Source organism: Hetaerina americana, unplaced genomic scaffold (assembly GCF_022747635.1).
Source record: "Hetaerina americana unplaced genomic scaffold, ioHetAmer1.1.p SCAF_6, whole genome shotgun sequence".
Lineage (NCBI taxonomy): Eukaryota > Metazoa > Arthropoda > Insecta > Odonata > Calopterygidae > Hetaerina > Hetaerina americana.
Genome location: NW_027287205.1, coordinates 40539625 through 40557321, shown reverse-complemented (window position 1 = coordinate 40557321; position 17697 = coordinate 40539625). Strand labels below are relative to the sequence as shown.

The following is a 17697-nucleotide window of genomic DNA, read 5'->3' as shown; positions in this document are numbered from 1 at the left end:
TCCATCCATCCTCCATTCTCTTTCCATCTCGTCCTTTTGGTGATTTTTACTATTCGTATACTATTGGTGATTTTATCGGTGGAACCAAACTGAAGGAATTACTTCAAGTTAAGGTCTAATCCTATTTAAATTTAATTCCTGAAAAAATCACGCGAGCATTTATTATTATTAAATATAACTTATATGAAAGCTGAAACTGAAAATGCGTCGGGCCAACCCCAGCGATGGGAATGTACTTGGTATGCCGTAAGTTATGTGTAGGGTTTTTTTAGTATGTGTGAAGGGAGGAAAAAATGGTAGTACGTTTTTATATTCCGCTGACGTGAAGTGTTATGCGCGTTTCAAAATACATTCAATATTACTATTCATTAACATAATCTGTTGATTAAAGAAGAGAAATACTGTAATGTGTCTATCATACGTTGCCATAAGTCATAAGCAATGTTGCAATGACAAACACCAACATTTTCGAACATTCTCCGAGATTAAGTCAATAAATTATTCGTTCACATTAACAAATAGTTTATTGTACATGGTAATATTTAAATTCAATATTTTTGACAAAATACTTTATTTTTTCTAGAGAAATAATGGCTATTCATGATTTTTCATTATAAATTAAGTGTTTTGCCGTTTTTACTGTTGCGAGCGAAGGATTTTCTAGACTTTCCCCGGGGCATTTAATTTGATATCCATCATTATACAATAAATTCTAGTTTGTTTGGAAAGAAGATATTGTTCCCTAAAAGCCTGTGAATGGCATTTTCGAACGATAACTTACTTGTGGAAATTAAATGTGCTGTCCAAGTGCTAAAGGTGGGGCGTAGAAAAAGGGCATTACAGAAACGATATATGCGATGGAGGAACAAAAGTATAAATGAATACATAAAAATAATTGTATGCGCGTATGTGTGTGCAAGCAAACCACACACCTATCCCAAACACACTTTTTACCTTGACTAAGTAATTAGAGGTCTTCACGCCAACTGGGCGCGCATCCTTCCTCTATTGCCCCCCATACCATTCTTTCTCATTGCCTTCATTTTACTCTCCGTCGGCTCCGTTTCTATTGCTGCATTTAATGGCCTCGCAGTCCTCTCTCTTTTTTGTTTCTTTGCTCCCATCCGTCCATTCTGGCTTTTCTCTCTCTCTCGCCTTCATCCTTTTTATCGCCCATCTCACGTCCTATCACCTTACTAAATTTCCAGCACCCCCTTCTCTTCCTAATCCCTTTTCTACGCCTAATTGCTTTTCATTCGGGTGTAGTTTCTTTTGCTTCCCTAATTCCTTGATGGTTTTGCTTTCGTACTCGTATCAAGGTACGTTAAATTGGGGTCTTCTAATGAGTGTGTGGTCCAATTGTGAAACACTGTTCAAGGATTTTTTTATTCGTAACCTTACTGTAGGCGAAGGAAAATCTTTTGTTAACATGGTGACGTATTATCCTAGAACTGCTGATAGTAATAATTTTGTCTTCGTTATCTCTTCGATTTTTATTGAATAAGCCTCCATTTCAATTAATCTAAAATGTTTACCGAGGAATTTATGGACGGAACGAAATGCTGTAAAATGTTGAAATTTACTTGAGCTAGTGTACCATGTTCACCGATACCTTCTCAGTTGAAATTCTTACTTACTGCGGTTCATGATTTGCTGGCTATCTATCGTTTTGTCGCTTTGAATATGTTTAATTATATCTTTACTAACAGCAAACTATCCCGTCTCTTATTTCCCATCGCCTTTCCTCCTGAAGAATTAATTTGAAGGATGCGAAAATGACCGTTTAGTCCATTCATTTCTTCTTCGGTGTCTTTTTGTATTTCTTTCTCTTTTGTGTTTTTAAAATGGTTACCAGGCAGAGGTTTGTGACCCGTTAAGAAAGCAAATCGATGTCTACCGAGTCGGAATTTCCACGTCCCTCTTCCAATCTGGTGCTAATGCGGGCAGGTAGATATAAACGTCCCTACTGATGGTTATTTATTTTTTTCCCTCCGTTGAAAGCGGATGGTACTCCTGGTAAATACAACACTTCTTATTTTCTTCCTCCCATACGCCACTCAATGGAAAAGCCTTATCGATTTTCTTCAACTCCAGAGATTACCAAAGTGTGTTGCTAAGTTATGGAGTCATTTCACTGTTTTGATATTTCAATCATTTCCATTTCGACCTTCTTAAATCTGCCTCTTACTCTTACTTCCTTAATGATGCGCGTGGTATCAAATTGTGTTGCTATTCTGATATAATAGTACCTAACTCGGAATTGATTTACAAAACTCGTGTTTAATATAATACTAGTATACCCTCATTCGGCACCCGTCGTTAAAAACAGTATGAAGCATATCAAATATTATTTTTTTCTTAGCTACGCACTGCTCTCACCACTTCCCTTGTGCCTGCTTTTTTATATACCGTTTCCCTTATTTCACTCTGTGACGCTTAATTTTCTCTGCCGATGCCATGTATTCAACTTACTGCTGTACAGCTATATAAGGCTTTACACCAGGGTGCAGGCAGTCTCATTCGGCGGATATATCAAGCTTTCCTTTCTTATATTTTTCCTCTCTCCATCTTCCCGTCATCTAATACTTTCTGACTCTTTCCCTGCACCCAACTTGGGGGACATGTTTGGTTAAGTTTCTTCTTTTAAATGTAGGTAAATGCAGGTACATATAGTGATTGAGTCCTTATCCTAGATACTACGCATCTTTCTCTTAATAATGGCTTTAGTTATTTATGTTCAGGTTAATGGCCATTCTTGTAAAAACCATCAACACAGCTTCAACCTGAAATTTGAATGTGGATGAAAGTTTGGTAGGTAATGGTAGAGTTCACCCAACGGCGTGTGACATTCACACCGGGGGGTTCCTTTCCATATGCCAGCTATGGCTTCCCAGGAAGATTAGTAACCAAAAAATGAAAAAGCTTGGATGGAGCTGAGGGTCCCCATAGAGGCATTCTCGGGAATCGAACCAGGGCCTACCGGTCAGTAGTCCAACGCTATACCACTAGGCTATCGCGTCCCCATCCCTAGAGATTAACTAGCATTTAGAGATTAACTAGCAAAACGGATTATGGCCTCATGGCCTTGAGACCATTACGTTTACTGTTTTTATGTGCCGTGTTGAAGGAAAACAACCCTTTCTTCTTACTGGACCCATTGTCACGTCGATTTAGGTAAGACAGAAGCGAACTGGGCTTGATGAAGTGAATTTCTGATGTGATGGTAAAGATATTTTTTTCTCGGGCAATATATCCTACGAGAACTGGAACTAAGGTGGGTTGAGTGTTTTATTAACTAATTCTATGATTCCTCTAACTTCAGTATACTCTCTTCGTGAAAAATTTTCTTTGCCTCTCTTTTATAATTCATTGTGATTTGATTACTTCGCCCAGTAACGACAGAGAAGGCTCAGATCGAACCGTACCTCTGTGGGCAGGATGACCGAAAATACTCCTACTTTAATTGAAAAAAGGGAGAAAACCCAGAATATAATTACAAAAGTAATTAGGTGTGTCTTGACCCTTTCTGGCAAGCATGCGTGCTGTCAAAATTGCTTTACTCTATCCACTCGATGTTCACATTGCATCAGACTCCTTATGGTGAGATACAAGGTCATCTTGGTGGCTGAAGTCCATGGCAGCCCACCGTGTCTTGCGTGCAGGGAGAATTACCGTGGGCAATAGTCTCACTTTGGCCCCAGATTTGCTGTAAATGGGGGATTCACTCTCGGTAAATCGGCTTCCATCATGTTACATTACGCTGGCAAGTGCCAAGGTGGTGGGGAAATTGTGTACGGCGATTAAGGTGTGTACTGGTTTTGGTAAACCCTTCCATCGAAGATCCAAGCCGAAGCAAGCAGCCACACCAGAAGCACTATATCCCCCGTGCTAGCCCTGGGGACCGCGCAAGGTTTGCGATGCGGCGCGGCGACCCGAATGTTTGGCACCGCGGTTGATGGCAAAGGTGAGGGAAGAAGCGAATTGGGCGAAATAAAGCCTTTTCCGCCGGACACATCCATTCCAATGCGAGGGAGAGAGGAAAAAAGTGTCGCACTTCCTTATTCGAATATAATTTTTACAATGTTACATGGTTTATGTGAACGAAGACACTTAATCTCGTATTTATAGTCAGCTCACTGAGAGGTGGGTTAACATTTTCTATGATATTTTAGTGTTAATATTTAAATGACTGCTCATGAACCTGCAGTGCTGGATCACATAGAAAATCACATGACAAATCAAAATTCGTTTGCCATTGAAAAGCTTTGTTGTATTCCAGCAACGGTAAAGGGACACCACTCCTGAATACGTGTCATTTAATCGCTACGATATTCTGTATGTATAAATCGACGAAATTAGCGAGAGTAAGAACCACATTCTGGGTGATTGATTGTCGTCGATCACGTTTGGAGCTATGGTGGCGATAAAAATTGGGCAATCTATAATCCTCACGTTCGCCTTTGATAAGCTCCACGACAAGGTGTACGTAGACAATGGATCGGTGCCAATGCCACCATTCTTGGGCGTTGTTTCCCTAGTTGAAATTTTCGGCCACGTCGATAACCGACGTGAGGACAAGGTCACATTTTTGCACGTGATGATGGCTTGAGGGGAATGGTTTTGCACCTCCAAACCTCTACGGATCAATTGCAAGGTTACACATTCAGTGTATCCGTAGCTTGGCTTGATAGGAGAGGTCAAAAGCCAGATTAGTACTCCTACTTTTGTTTAGGGTAGCAGTCAGTTTAAAAAGGTAGCCAGCTCATTTATTGGTGCAAAGTTAGTTTATTTAGGTTCAACATATGCCATGTAGAATTAATAAATATTGCCTAAATTATATAGAAGTAATGCTGCTTATTGGTGAAAATATTGAAAAAATATCTTTTATTAATTCTTGAATTAATGGAAGTGAAAGCAGATATTCCCGTACGATTTCTGCAATAATGCTTAACGAAATACGAGCCTCATTGCACATCAATTTAAAGTAAGGTTTTGAGTTTTCACACTTTCCTTCACATTTGGAAATTTTTGTATGAATATTTCCAAGTCAAGTAATCAAAAAATAATTAATGTGTCCTATGCGTGAAATTAAGTTCTGCATTTGAGTGTTCAGTGACATGGACTCTTTGTTCCAGCTTAAGTTGACATGATTTGGTAAAGGATTACTATTTTACAACTCGATCTCGCCCGTAACACTGATCTCACTAAGTCTTCCGGCCAGACTACTTGCTCATAGATGCTACGAATCAGTCCATATAGACTCTTCCTACCACATTTTCCTAAACCTTTTTGTATATATATATATATATATATATATATATATATATATATATATATATATATATGTGTGTGTGTGTGTGTAATTGTCAGTAGGAATTTAATGAACGTAACTCATTTTTGTTTTCTAGGATTTAATATGGTGGTGAAGATATTGTGGCAACATTTTAAGCTGTTCATTTTTCGTGAAGTCATTTGTATTATTTCTACAATAAGTTGTTTTTCTCTTTATGTTAGCCTTCCCCGATGTGATGTCTTTTTTTCGCTGCTGGAAACGTATGGGATGAAGAGTTATTTAATGCAATTTAGCAGATTCCGATAGAACAAGCGAAGTAATATTTTTAAAGGATTAAATAGTTCAGAAAATATGTTTATCTAATATTTGAAAATTTTTAAATTTTAAACAATTCATGTCTGATTGTTGTATTACGGTCCTTAGGGCAGTTTTGTACTTATTGCATTTGATTGGAAATTCACGGGTAGAGATTCTTTTGATGTTAACCTTCTCTTGCGCTTTCAAATCTCTTTCGTTTACATCGAATATTTTCGTGCATTAGTGCTGTTTTTTTGTGATTATTGTGAAATTTTAACCTTTATTACCATTTACATATTAAAATCACTTTACATAGTCATTGCGTACCAAACCTACTATCGATTTCGTACTGCACATTTATTTCAATAATTGAAATTAGGACAACCGTTGCGCCTGCTTCGGATATCATCGAAAATATTATAATTTCCTTTTGCTGAATATTGACCGGCTCGCATAGGTTATTACGCCTAATGCATCCTTCGAAAAAATTGGCCACAGATGAGAGTAAGCTTTGGATATTCATAGGTACATATTCGAACGTATTGCGATCATTATTGCATTGTACATTGGAGGTTAAACGGCAATAATCTTCATAAATATCATATGTATGAATTACCCCGCACTCACGTAATATATAAGAATTACAGTTAATGCCTCCCATGCATCTTTATGAGTAGGTTTTTATTAATATACCAATTTTATTATTCAACGTAATGCTAACGATAAATTATTGAAAAAGTTTGCAGCAGAAATATTGCGACAGAATTGTTACCTTGAGAATAATTGGGGTATTTTTAGGGATTCCAATAATATCTCATTAGTATAAATAACGAATATGTATGAACGTATGCATAAATATAAATATTAAAATATGTACAATATATATATATATACGTATGTAGACATCCATAGCTAAACCTTACCTATTATCTAACGCCACCATCTACTGTTCCCTCATCAATACCAATCATTTATAACGAACGCTCCTCTCTGATCGTCCTCATTACAGAAATTTTTTAAATGAATAGATTTTTGAAAATTTAAATTTAAAAGACAATCGGAATAGGTGGATGGTGAAACTAGAAAATATGCGCGTAAAAGTGAATAGTTTCTTGCTGTTATAATGTGTACAGTATGCACGTGTGTGATGCATTGTATTTTCTAATTCATCTTCCTACCACGGTAAAAAAATTTGGGTTGGTTTATAGATGACCTAACCTCGTACTCGTCACTAAGTTTAGTTAAAATCACACAGGCCAAGGAGCCAGTTGCTTTTCCGCTGACACCTAGGGCCATCCACAAACATCTGGCGCATAGAAAATCACATATCTCGAATGGATCTGGAAGAGTTCAATCTATAATCTTATGTTCAAACGGCTTATCCCATGAGCTACCACAATATTCTCGACCAAATGATGTAAAATTTGATGTTTCTTATAATTGTGATGAGCATTCTAATAGATTTAGAGTAATTTGATGACTATTTTTGTGCTGTGCGTAGGTAAATCTAAAGGGACTTAATCAGTTTGAGGGACGGACACATGAAAGCAGAAATTTCATTCATGGATAACTCATGTTTATTAATTTGCCTCTAGCAGTATTGATTTAATTCACTCGAGTTTATAAAAAGCTCATTGCTTTCCTCTCTATTTGATTGTCATGGATGTGTTTTGGGCCCTAAATAAGAATCAGCATTATGTAGGCAGGCATCGTTCATTTCCGTTTAAATTTAAGGAGCGAGTTTATTGTGCAAAATGATGCAGTCATTGAAGATTGATTGGAATTCGTTTGTCCGTTTGTTTATGTATGTGTTCCAACTGCTCATGTATACATATACATACATATAGTGTGCCAGATCTAATAACTCTTTGGGCGCAGAAGTGGACATATTATTAATGATACACATATACACTAATATGTATGCGCATAGGCACAGCAATCAACCCGAAGGTCAGCTTGGCAGGTGTCTGAAAAATTCACCCAATACTAAGCCTGGCGGCGTATGATATTCACAAATCAATATTTAGGAGTCAGATCCTTTCCTTGTGCCGCATATGGTTTCCAAGGAAGACCTGGTACCCGAAAAATCATAAAGCTTGAGTGGAGCTGAGGGTGACCAGGGATACTTGTGCGGAAATCAAACCCGGGACAGTAATCCCTCCGGACAGTAGTCCAACGCTCTATCCTGGACTACAAATACCCACACACACTCACGCATATATATATATATATATATATATATATATATATATATATATATATATATCATACAAACACGTAATCCCGCCAAATTTCGAACAAATATTCACATGGAAATAGATGTAAGGAAATGGGACAGGAACACACATAAAGGACGAACACAGGAGAGGTGGGGAAGGCGGAATCGAGCAGATCACAAGGGAAAAAATATTTCCTTGACCAGGACTTGGACACTGGATTTTTCCATTTGCCGTGCCGATGCTCTTATCTTTTTGCGCGTGTGAACTGCCCGATTCCGCCTTCCCCATCTCTCCTGTGTTCGTCCTTTATGTGTTCTTATCCTTTTTCCTTATATCTATTTTATGTAAATGAATTCGTACATATATATACATACATACATATGGTTTAGAAATACTTTGGATAAAATATCTGGCAATTAAAAAAATATATGGCTTTTCGTTTTTTGACTTGCATTGGCTTCTATTTGCGCGTATATTCCCCAAAGTTGTTACGTATAATTTCAAATAAAAACATTTTTCAATGGGATAAACTTAAGAATGTAATATTTTCCCCGAATTACGATGATTTTCGTAGTCTCTCATGAAACCATGTACTGTTTATTCAATATATTTTGGAGTATTTTACGCTCTTATGGAGCGTTAAGAATCCTTAGGTTATTATATTGCCCGCGTAGTAAGTTGTTACCAAGGTAGAAGTTATTTACAACATGGAAATGAATCTTCGCTTCAATCCTTGATGCGTAGATATTGCTTCCACATGGAAGAATAATATTCTTGAAAGTTTGATAGTGAGGGAGTCAAAAGGATGTGAAAATCTAATGGTTACGTTTATGTGTATTCCAATGTCAAATCCCTGCTTTTCCATCCATTCCATCAAACGGAGACCTCTAGACATCATTATCCTCGAAGGCACTGAGAATAATCGATTCCTTCCGTGGCTCTTAATCTGGATAGTTTGGATGAGGACTCCATTCTATTTCTATTTATCTCTCGTATCTCGTAAAGGCCCTCACTTGGTAACGCCTTCCGCCTTTCATCGCCCGCCTCCAGTACCTTAGCGTCCCAACCTTATTCTGCCTTCAAGTACACGAAGATTGACTCTCACTCAGGCAGCGCAAGCCTCCACTCTTACATTTCTCGGAAATGCCCTCACCCCTCGTATCCTCTTTTCTTTCTTCATTTTTTAAGCTTCTCTTTGTCCTTTTCTCATCCTATTTTTTTTATTATTCTCTTTTTGAAAGCGTCCCATTTCTCCGCAAAAGTTCTTTTTACCAATTTCATGCTTACAGGAGAAAAAAATAATCATGATATTTTTATTGGAACAGCCCTGAGTGGTTATAAGTACGAAAAAAATGGAGCCTGTGCTCATAATGGATGTCTACCCTCTAACGGCGATATGTTTATTGCCTCAAACGTGTCAATATTTCGCTGTTTTTTTGAATGGATGAGAAGTGTCTCCTGCACCACCTCCAATATAGTCGCGAATGAAGAACAAGTGGTTCTCTCTACGCTGAATTACGTAATCATACGAGGTCTCAAATTCACGCCTGATCCACAACTCAATATTCAGTGTTCCCTTTTCTTTAATTATTCGGAAACATTACCATATGACATTCAATTCTAAAATCATACGTCATTATTTTACTTAGTCGAGTAAAACAAATGCTACAATAGTTTTTAAAATCTCATTAAAAAAATGTAGGTTCTTTCTTTTTAATAAACTTACATGTTAGTTAACCATTTGTTTTTACTTTACAAGGTCTCGGAGGAACTGGCACGTAAATATAACTTGTGCAAGATTCTAGAGAAGCATATGGTGACTGTATATAAGTTTCATCCAGTATCTTCATCCTGAATTAATAGGAATAAATCTCTGATAAAATATTCAAAATTTGCATTGATACCTCTTCAAAGGAGGAATGGAGAGGTAACAATTTGCATTTCGAGAATTTATGGTTCTGTGTAAAGCGTATGTTCTGAAAAACACACTTGTTGGATGCGTTTCCATTATTTGCATTAAATATTTACTAAATTAATATTAGGCTCCCCCGCACAAATATATCTAAAAATAATTGTAAACGTTTAGGTTATTGATGGTATATTTTGTGACTTAATTGTAAAATATTTTATTTCAATAAACTGCGCCCATAGGAAACCTGAATTTCCTTTATCGGTTCCAAAATGTATGTTTCTGTAATGATCATATAGGACATTTACACCGTGAAGCCTGGTGATGAAGGCGAAGATAATGTCTCTGGCGTTTGATTTATTGTTTTATAATCCACCCTGAGTGATACCGTATGTAATTTTGCAAGCAAGCTTAAAATCTTTCACTGCTAGGTCGGCCATGAGCTGGAAATTCGGGATAATTATGTAGTCCTCGTGAAAAATTTGGGAAATCAAGAAATCCCGTGGAGTACCTCATATTTCAATATATTTGTAGAAAATTCCTCTAAAACTTTTCATTATTAATTGTACAGTTGTGCATTAAATATGGGAGTAAGTTACCGCATTTTCAGTCTTCTTAATTTTTTCATGCTTAAGTTAGATGTACCCGTCGCTTGATAAATATACTGCAGCTATGAGACCACTCTGGGACTAAATTATTAATGCTGGTACTCTAGAGAATTAGATTCTAAAATTTCCACTCAGTTAAATTGTAACTGCTGAATTTTTCCTCTAGTCAAAAAAAATAAATTTTTTTCATGGAACCTGGAATATTCAACACGTTTTACTGTGCCGAAATGCATGCTTATCCTACTTTTCTTCCATTGGTACGGTGATTGCCTAAAGTTGGAAACGAATTGAACTTTCTTTTATTATGCTTTATTTATGAAGCATAATTTATTCTTTATATTTTTGCTATATTCAGTAGTTTGGATCATTAGTTTCATAGAAGTTAGAAATATGATTTTATTTTTTGAAATTGCATTCATTAGTAGCAGATATTATGGAGCTTAATTATTCGGAGTGCTAATAAAAGGTATCATTGTTATATATTTTTCGGTTTCACTCAAAGGTGATATGTTCCTGTCTCAACCTTTTTCTCTTCATTATAAATGTTTCAGATTCCATTCCTCCCTTATGTAATTTCGGTCGCTAATGTGCGCGAGTATGTGTATAACCTCTTTTATAAGATAGTTATTATGGATCTATGATTAATACGGGATGTGGTTTTGAAATTTTTTTTCTCAGTCGCCGATCGGCCGATTTTTAAATAATGATATTTAACTGCTACGAAACGCATTCGTTGATATAGGCTATGATCTATTCAAGGAATTTTAATGATGAAAAACGTACTCATGGCATGCACATGTGGGCTTGCTTTTGTTAACCCGATTTATCCTTCCTACTATGTTGTCTTTCTTAGGCTAGGTTAATAATTTCCAGGGTTTAGCTAAGAAAACGGCCACAAATATGTTTTAACATTTTCATTGTACATATGTATCTTCTGCATTACCCTTTCTAACTTATTCTTTTAAAGAGGTTGAAATGGCCACAATTGGTGTGGAGAAAAATGAAAAATGAAAAGGTGTAATGGGCAGAAATGGAAAAAAACGGAGTACTAGGTATGGTGGGGCGGGAGAGATATTTGGCAAAAATCCAATGGAGGCAGGCGTGGTGGATTTAGAGCATTTTGACTCGAAGTTGAAGACTGTGATAGAGGTGAGAACGTTAGGGAAAGGAGAAAGGGGAAGGAATAGGATAGGCATTAATGGAGCAAATTAAAGTAGGAAGTATGCGGACTTGAAGAAGTCTATTAATGTGTCGGATGTTAGGTTGTGTTTGGTGAGCAGGAGTAACGAAATTTATCGTTGCGCAGTCATGTGTTCATGCATAACCTATCATACGTAAATGGTAGACTACTTGATAATAATAGTAATGTATGCTAGAGAGTGTTAATTCTCATACTTTCCGAAAATGCTAATTTATCGTAATGTGACAGGAACTTCCGTGTGCATCAATTACTGGCTTTTGACTCATATTGGCGATAACTTTGTTATGTGAAACATTTGAACGGTGGAAGAGTTTGTCAAACTTTTACCAAAATGATTGTGTTCAATTAAGCCATTCAAACTCGCCAGGCAATGTCTTATAAGTTCTTCTAAAATAACAGGAACACTTCTTTGGGGGATAAGTACGTCCATGGTAGAAAAATTGATTTTCGTTTCGGTAGGTGCCCCGTATTCATTCCAAATCATAATTACGTGCTTGAGGTTAAACTTATACTTCCTAATTATAATAATTGGTTGCTTCTAATTTTTATTCCCATCGAATTAAAATGTGTCAATTTAACTATGACATTTTAGCTATTGATAATGATGAAATAATTTAGTTGTGAATTAGGTAGGGAATTATTTGTAAGATCGAACAAAGTAGTACATTATAACGTTAGAAAAGATTGGAAGACCATCTACCATTAGCAGTAGAGAAATTAGTGTGCATATTTTTAATATTCTGCATTTATATGTACGAATTGGCGAACTCATTATTGTAAAATGTAGAAGTAGTGCTTCATTACCGACATCTTCTTGAAATAGCACTTCTTCCCTAAGTACAATGCTCCTAAAGAGCATCTAGTAAAGATACGGGTGTTTGTTAGAAGATAGGACTTATTGATTTCTGTGTCCATGTTGCTTTCCCTACCTTATTTATAAAAGTTTGCATTGCCATTTAGTACATTCACTTGTGTTGTGTATGCACACCTGAGAATATTTTAATCACACGCCAATACCTCTGCTAATTGTTATCTACTGTCACCAGCATTAACTAATTACCCATATCATGAGTGATTCCAATATTAATTTAATTGAGATTGAAAGTGCAAAAATGAGCAGTTCTTAATGAATGACACCTCAGTTGGAATTCTTATGCAGTGCACATCATTCATAATACATCCACATATCATCTCAATATCGCAGAGCTGACAACGTTATTGATCGAGTGTCTTCTTTGTTCCATATTGACATCCAATTTAACGCCATAAGTCTCGTTAAGTTGATTTTTGTATCTGCACGAAACCCCCTTTATTATATGTATCACTTTTTTGAGCACCCACCATCAGTTTTATGATTTCCATTGTGTTGGCATTTATTTTTCCAAACCATGTCACCCTCGACTCATCTTGTATAGCGCATGAAGCAATATCGTTTAGCCTCACGTCGTCCAGCCGAATAGCGTGGGGTAGGAGATGGGGTCGGTTGGGAGCGTTGGTTTTATAGACGGAGGAGAACAGTGAATCCCCCTTTGTCCACCGGAAATCAATTGCTTGCTCCAACGGGGCAGAAGGAGGGTAAGGATGGGTATTGTAAAGGAATGGAGTGGAATGGAGCAGGAGGCGATTTCAACGGGTGGAACAAGAGCTAGGAGGGGGGAGGCGATAAGGGGCACGAGTTTGATTTGTTAGAGGAAGGTGCGATAAGAGATGAGGAACTGAAGATTCTTCTGGTCAGGGGAAACTTTGTATCGAAGCGGAGTATGTTCTCGACCTTCAATTGGGAGCTTGCTTAAAATTTCCATTTCCATGACATTTTCTCTCTCCGAGTCCGAGAAAAATGGAATTTAAGTAGGAACGTCGTTATATTGCCCACTTTACTTGCTATGACGTTGAGGACGAAGGTATGAATATTTCCGGCTTATTAAACATGGTACGGGTGTAAATTTAGGTAATCTTAGGAAACGCCCATGTTGTTAACAGCCCTAATTATTTCCATATTCATGGTCTAGAACTGACAATACTAATGGATATATATGAATTTATTAGTGACTACTGGTATTGGATTAGGTTCTCCTTAAGGACTCCTTTCTACTAAACCTGTACTAACTTCCAAATCTCTTCCGTGTATCGTATTTTTACTATACGAAAATTGCCTCTACTGGTCTATGCGGTTCTCTGGTCTACAACACATGGCGAAAGTGTTGTAGTATTATGGTATTACGATACAAAATTCAACTGGTATTGTTTGTGGTAATTAGCCGCATAATATTCAAATAATTCAGCATATTCGTCATACTATTGGTAATTTTCTATTACTCCTAATTTATGAGTTATATTGTTGAAGTTTTTATCTCAGAAGCAAGAGCATACGCCGCAGAGCTCACTTTAATAATAAAATGAATGTGCTATCAAATGATAGTAAAAGTTCTCCTTTATGGATAGTCCCTACCTTGATCTGTCATCTGGATCAATTCAGTGTCATTATAGGGACAAAGAACTGTAAGACACTGAAAGCCGTTTTGCTGTAACAGGTTGAGGAAATGAAGTGGCAAGAGGAATATCGGAGACTTGTATGTGCCCTCACATCGACGTATTGATCTTCGAGCTTAGGTTTCGTTTTCGTGTCCAATATTATTACACATTGATTTCTTTTGTGAACGGTTTTAGAGAGAAGGGAAAGTCAGTGTCTGTTCACTTTTTCCAGGTTCTTTGGATTGTTCTCGATAAAGTAACATGATTTTCACAAAAGATTGAGTCTTGTTTCCCGTAGCTCCTTGTAGCGCTTTAAAAAGCTATAGGAATAAAGTATTGTAAATGAAGTGTGTAAATACCCCCGAAGCAACGGTGTTATATTATATTTTTCATAATTTGTTCATAGTGAAATGACTTATGTTAAATTGACATGCCCGATTGAAACTTTTTTGAGTTAAAATGATTTCCAAATTAAATGATCAAAAATTATTAATAGTGTATCGGTAGCTCCCTGTAAATTTTCCATGACTATAGGTAGCGGGCATAGTATATCAGGCGCTGAATTTTTGCATCATATTCAAACTTCTATTTAACTTACAATCCCACGTTGTAAATGTATTCCGAAATATGCACTCGAAATACGTAAAATAAAATCAAAGTTAATAGGACTTTAGAAATGAAATCACAAGTTTGTCATTCGGTGGCCAAATATTATTTTTAAATATCAATGGTTATTATTTTCTGTAATTTACTGACGATTTCTGACCAGTTCTCAATTTTATGCTAACAAATTTTGAATATATTTTGTAATTTTTCACCGTACTTGATAGTTTTATGAGTTATTCGTCGTCAATGAATACACAAACACGAATAAGCGTATTATAAGGCAATTTATGCATTCATATTTCGTTAATTTACACTTTAATCAATAGGAGGACATTTTTGGTTGAAAAGAGGAGGTTGGCTACTTTTTCACCAAAATTGGTCTCCCAGAAATCACAATTAACTTAGGGAATGTTATTATTATTGTCTATTACATCGGTTAAAAATTTATATTTTTCAACCATATTGAGTTTAAATCTTTGACAATCCGTATTTTTTGCTGCTACCGTTTTGCGTATCCAAGAATTCATTTTTTGAAATATTTTCACATGCGCGGTATGCATATATAAAATTTGATTTCCATAAATTTCAATTCATTGATCCCCTAGTAGAAAATGTGTCACATAGTATGCGTATAACTCGTTTTTTTTTTGCAGTAAATATTGCTTGGCTAGTTAATTCACGCAGCGATGTTTGATGACACCCGGGTTTATTTAGATTGGAATCTATAATAAAAAAGGAAATACAAAAGTAGTCATGTGAAAATCAATTTTCGAGTAATCATTTAGGATAATTCTTCAAAACAAATTTGACAGTTATATTATTTAATTACATAGATGGTAGAACTGTATAGTTACAAATATTTGTTATTAGATATTTAAAAATTAATTTTATCCTAATGGAGATCATAAATGCAAATAAAATATATTGCGACGTATCAAATAGATGTATTGATATAAGATAGATAAAATTACCATCTACATTTTTGGCAACCAATTATGTCCCACTTAGCCTTCTTTGGCCCGTCAGAGGGTTCTCAGAAACACTAGATTATAAAATGGTAGAGCAATTTAGTCACGGCTCGTACAAAATCTTGTTTAAAGTTAACAGTTTCAGGCTTAACTTTGTGGAATTCCTTCCTGATGAGGGTAAAAAATAACAGAAACTACACTTCCACACACTTTTAATGTTCTGCGACCATGGTTTCGATAAACGACTAGAGTAAAATTTCTTCTAATTTTGATTATGGCATATGATTTAGCTTAATGTTTGTGTATAATGATGAAAAATTTATATTTCAAATAGAATAGCCTTTCAAATAGTCTGTTATTTTAAGTTTATTCTAGTTAAGTAGATATTTTCCAAGAAACTGCGGAAGATGCCGCGACATTAACTTTTAACGTAGTCATCCGCTATATTTGCATTACAATGCAACAATTTCTGAGCCTAAAAATCATTCGCCTTGACCGTGATTCAACTCCCGGATCCCTCGATGACCGGCCGAGTGCCTACGAATGCCTGTGACATTGTACGCACGGTATTTCGTCGCAACATTCTTTTCCTTTAAAAACCATAAAATATCGAAGTGTTAAAGGATGCCTCGGTAGCTAAACTTGCTTAATCAATCGGCCGGAAATCGAAGGATCCGGGTTCGTATCCCGGTCAAGGAGAATGGTTCTGAGACGCTCTGAAGTTGTTAGACATTCTCGTTTAAATCAAGGGAAAATGAAATATCGATTGTAATTTTTTTCGCACAAGCAGGTTCCTGTGCTGTCTGGATTCCTGAGTTTCAGAGATTATTTTATGATATATTGATTGTACCCTGGAATGCATTTATCATAAAATAAGCAATACCAATACACAGCTATTAATCTGGCATGAATATAAATGAAATTTTTCATGAACCGAAGTATATTTTTACTGATCATGTGTATAAATATCAGTGAAAATAATTGAATTTTGTAAACCATTACTTTTAATATTGATTTGTTGGTAATTTCTTAGACGTCCAAAGCTCTTTTAACCCAAGACCATTTTTTCATTTTCTTCACAGATTGGCAGCTTGAAGAATTACTATCTTCTAGAACACAAGCACATCCAGAAGAGGTCAACTACGCACAGTGAAGTCCACCACGATGCTCTTCGGATCGATAATGAGGTAAAATCTTTTTCCAACTTAAGATGCTTTTCACTTCTTCTCCTTATCCCGTGACTCAAAAGGAAGTTATGTTAATTTACCAATACTTATTTGACGAAAAAATTCAATTCTATGAAATATTCTGCACCCGACGATCGAATATATTAGCATGCAATTCCACCAAATGGAAACCAGCATAATTATTATTTTTGAGCAGTCAATCATTAAATGGTGTCTTTTTGAGAAAGTTTTCAACAGTTGTCCACGTTTCAATTTCAATGCTATTCGTTTCTGCTTAATTTGCTTGGAGTTGACATTCGTTTTTATCCAACTCCCAATTATTCGATGACGGTCCTTATACCAACTTGGTGAATGAAAATCCTGTTAGAAGCTGAGAAGTTTCCAGGTTTTGGAGCAAGCTATTTATTTCCTCGTTTATAAAAATCTCCCTCTTATCTTCTCAAAACATTCGCTGCGGATCAATTAGTGGAGGTACTCGAATTTGTGACGGCGACTTCTCGAAATTCTTCCTTTTATTAATCTGAAAGTAATTGGCTTTTATTTTTCGATATGTTTTAGGATAAGTAATTATAACCATTTTCATTACTTCCGGGTTTTTGTTCTGAAAAACTTTTAATACTAGTACAATTTATATCGAGTGGAAACTTTTTGTAAATCTGTGCAACTTATGGATAAAAGGAGAGCAGTACCTTCGTTTTATGGGTTTTAGGCTGTACACTTATGATACTTTGACAATTCATTGTATTTTAATGTATTTTTATGCGCTTACGATTCACGAAGATAAATAATCGTATATTTAGTTCTTTTAACTGTATAGTTTTGAATCATAATTCCAACGTTATTATTAAATTCAAGATTGATATAATTAGATCGAATTTATAGAAAGACTACCTTATTGGACAAAAGGAACGAGAATGAGAATACTGATTGATAACTG

General features: G+C 36.0%; 1 long non-coding RNA gene across 1 annotated transcript in view; it reads left to right on the top strand.

Annotated features, from left to right (window-relative positions):
* Positions 1-16762, top strand: part of LOC139695266 (uncharacterized) — a 431775-nt gene extending 415013 nt beyond the window's left edge. The window contains exon 3 of the long non-coding RNA XR_011702295.1: positions 16656-16762. This is a non-coding gene — a long non-coding RNA (uncharacterized lncRNA). The remainder of the gene's footprint in view (positions 1-16655) is intronic.
* The last annotated feature ends 935 nt before the right edge of the window (positions 16763-17697 follow it).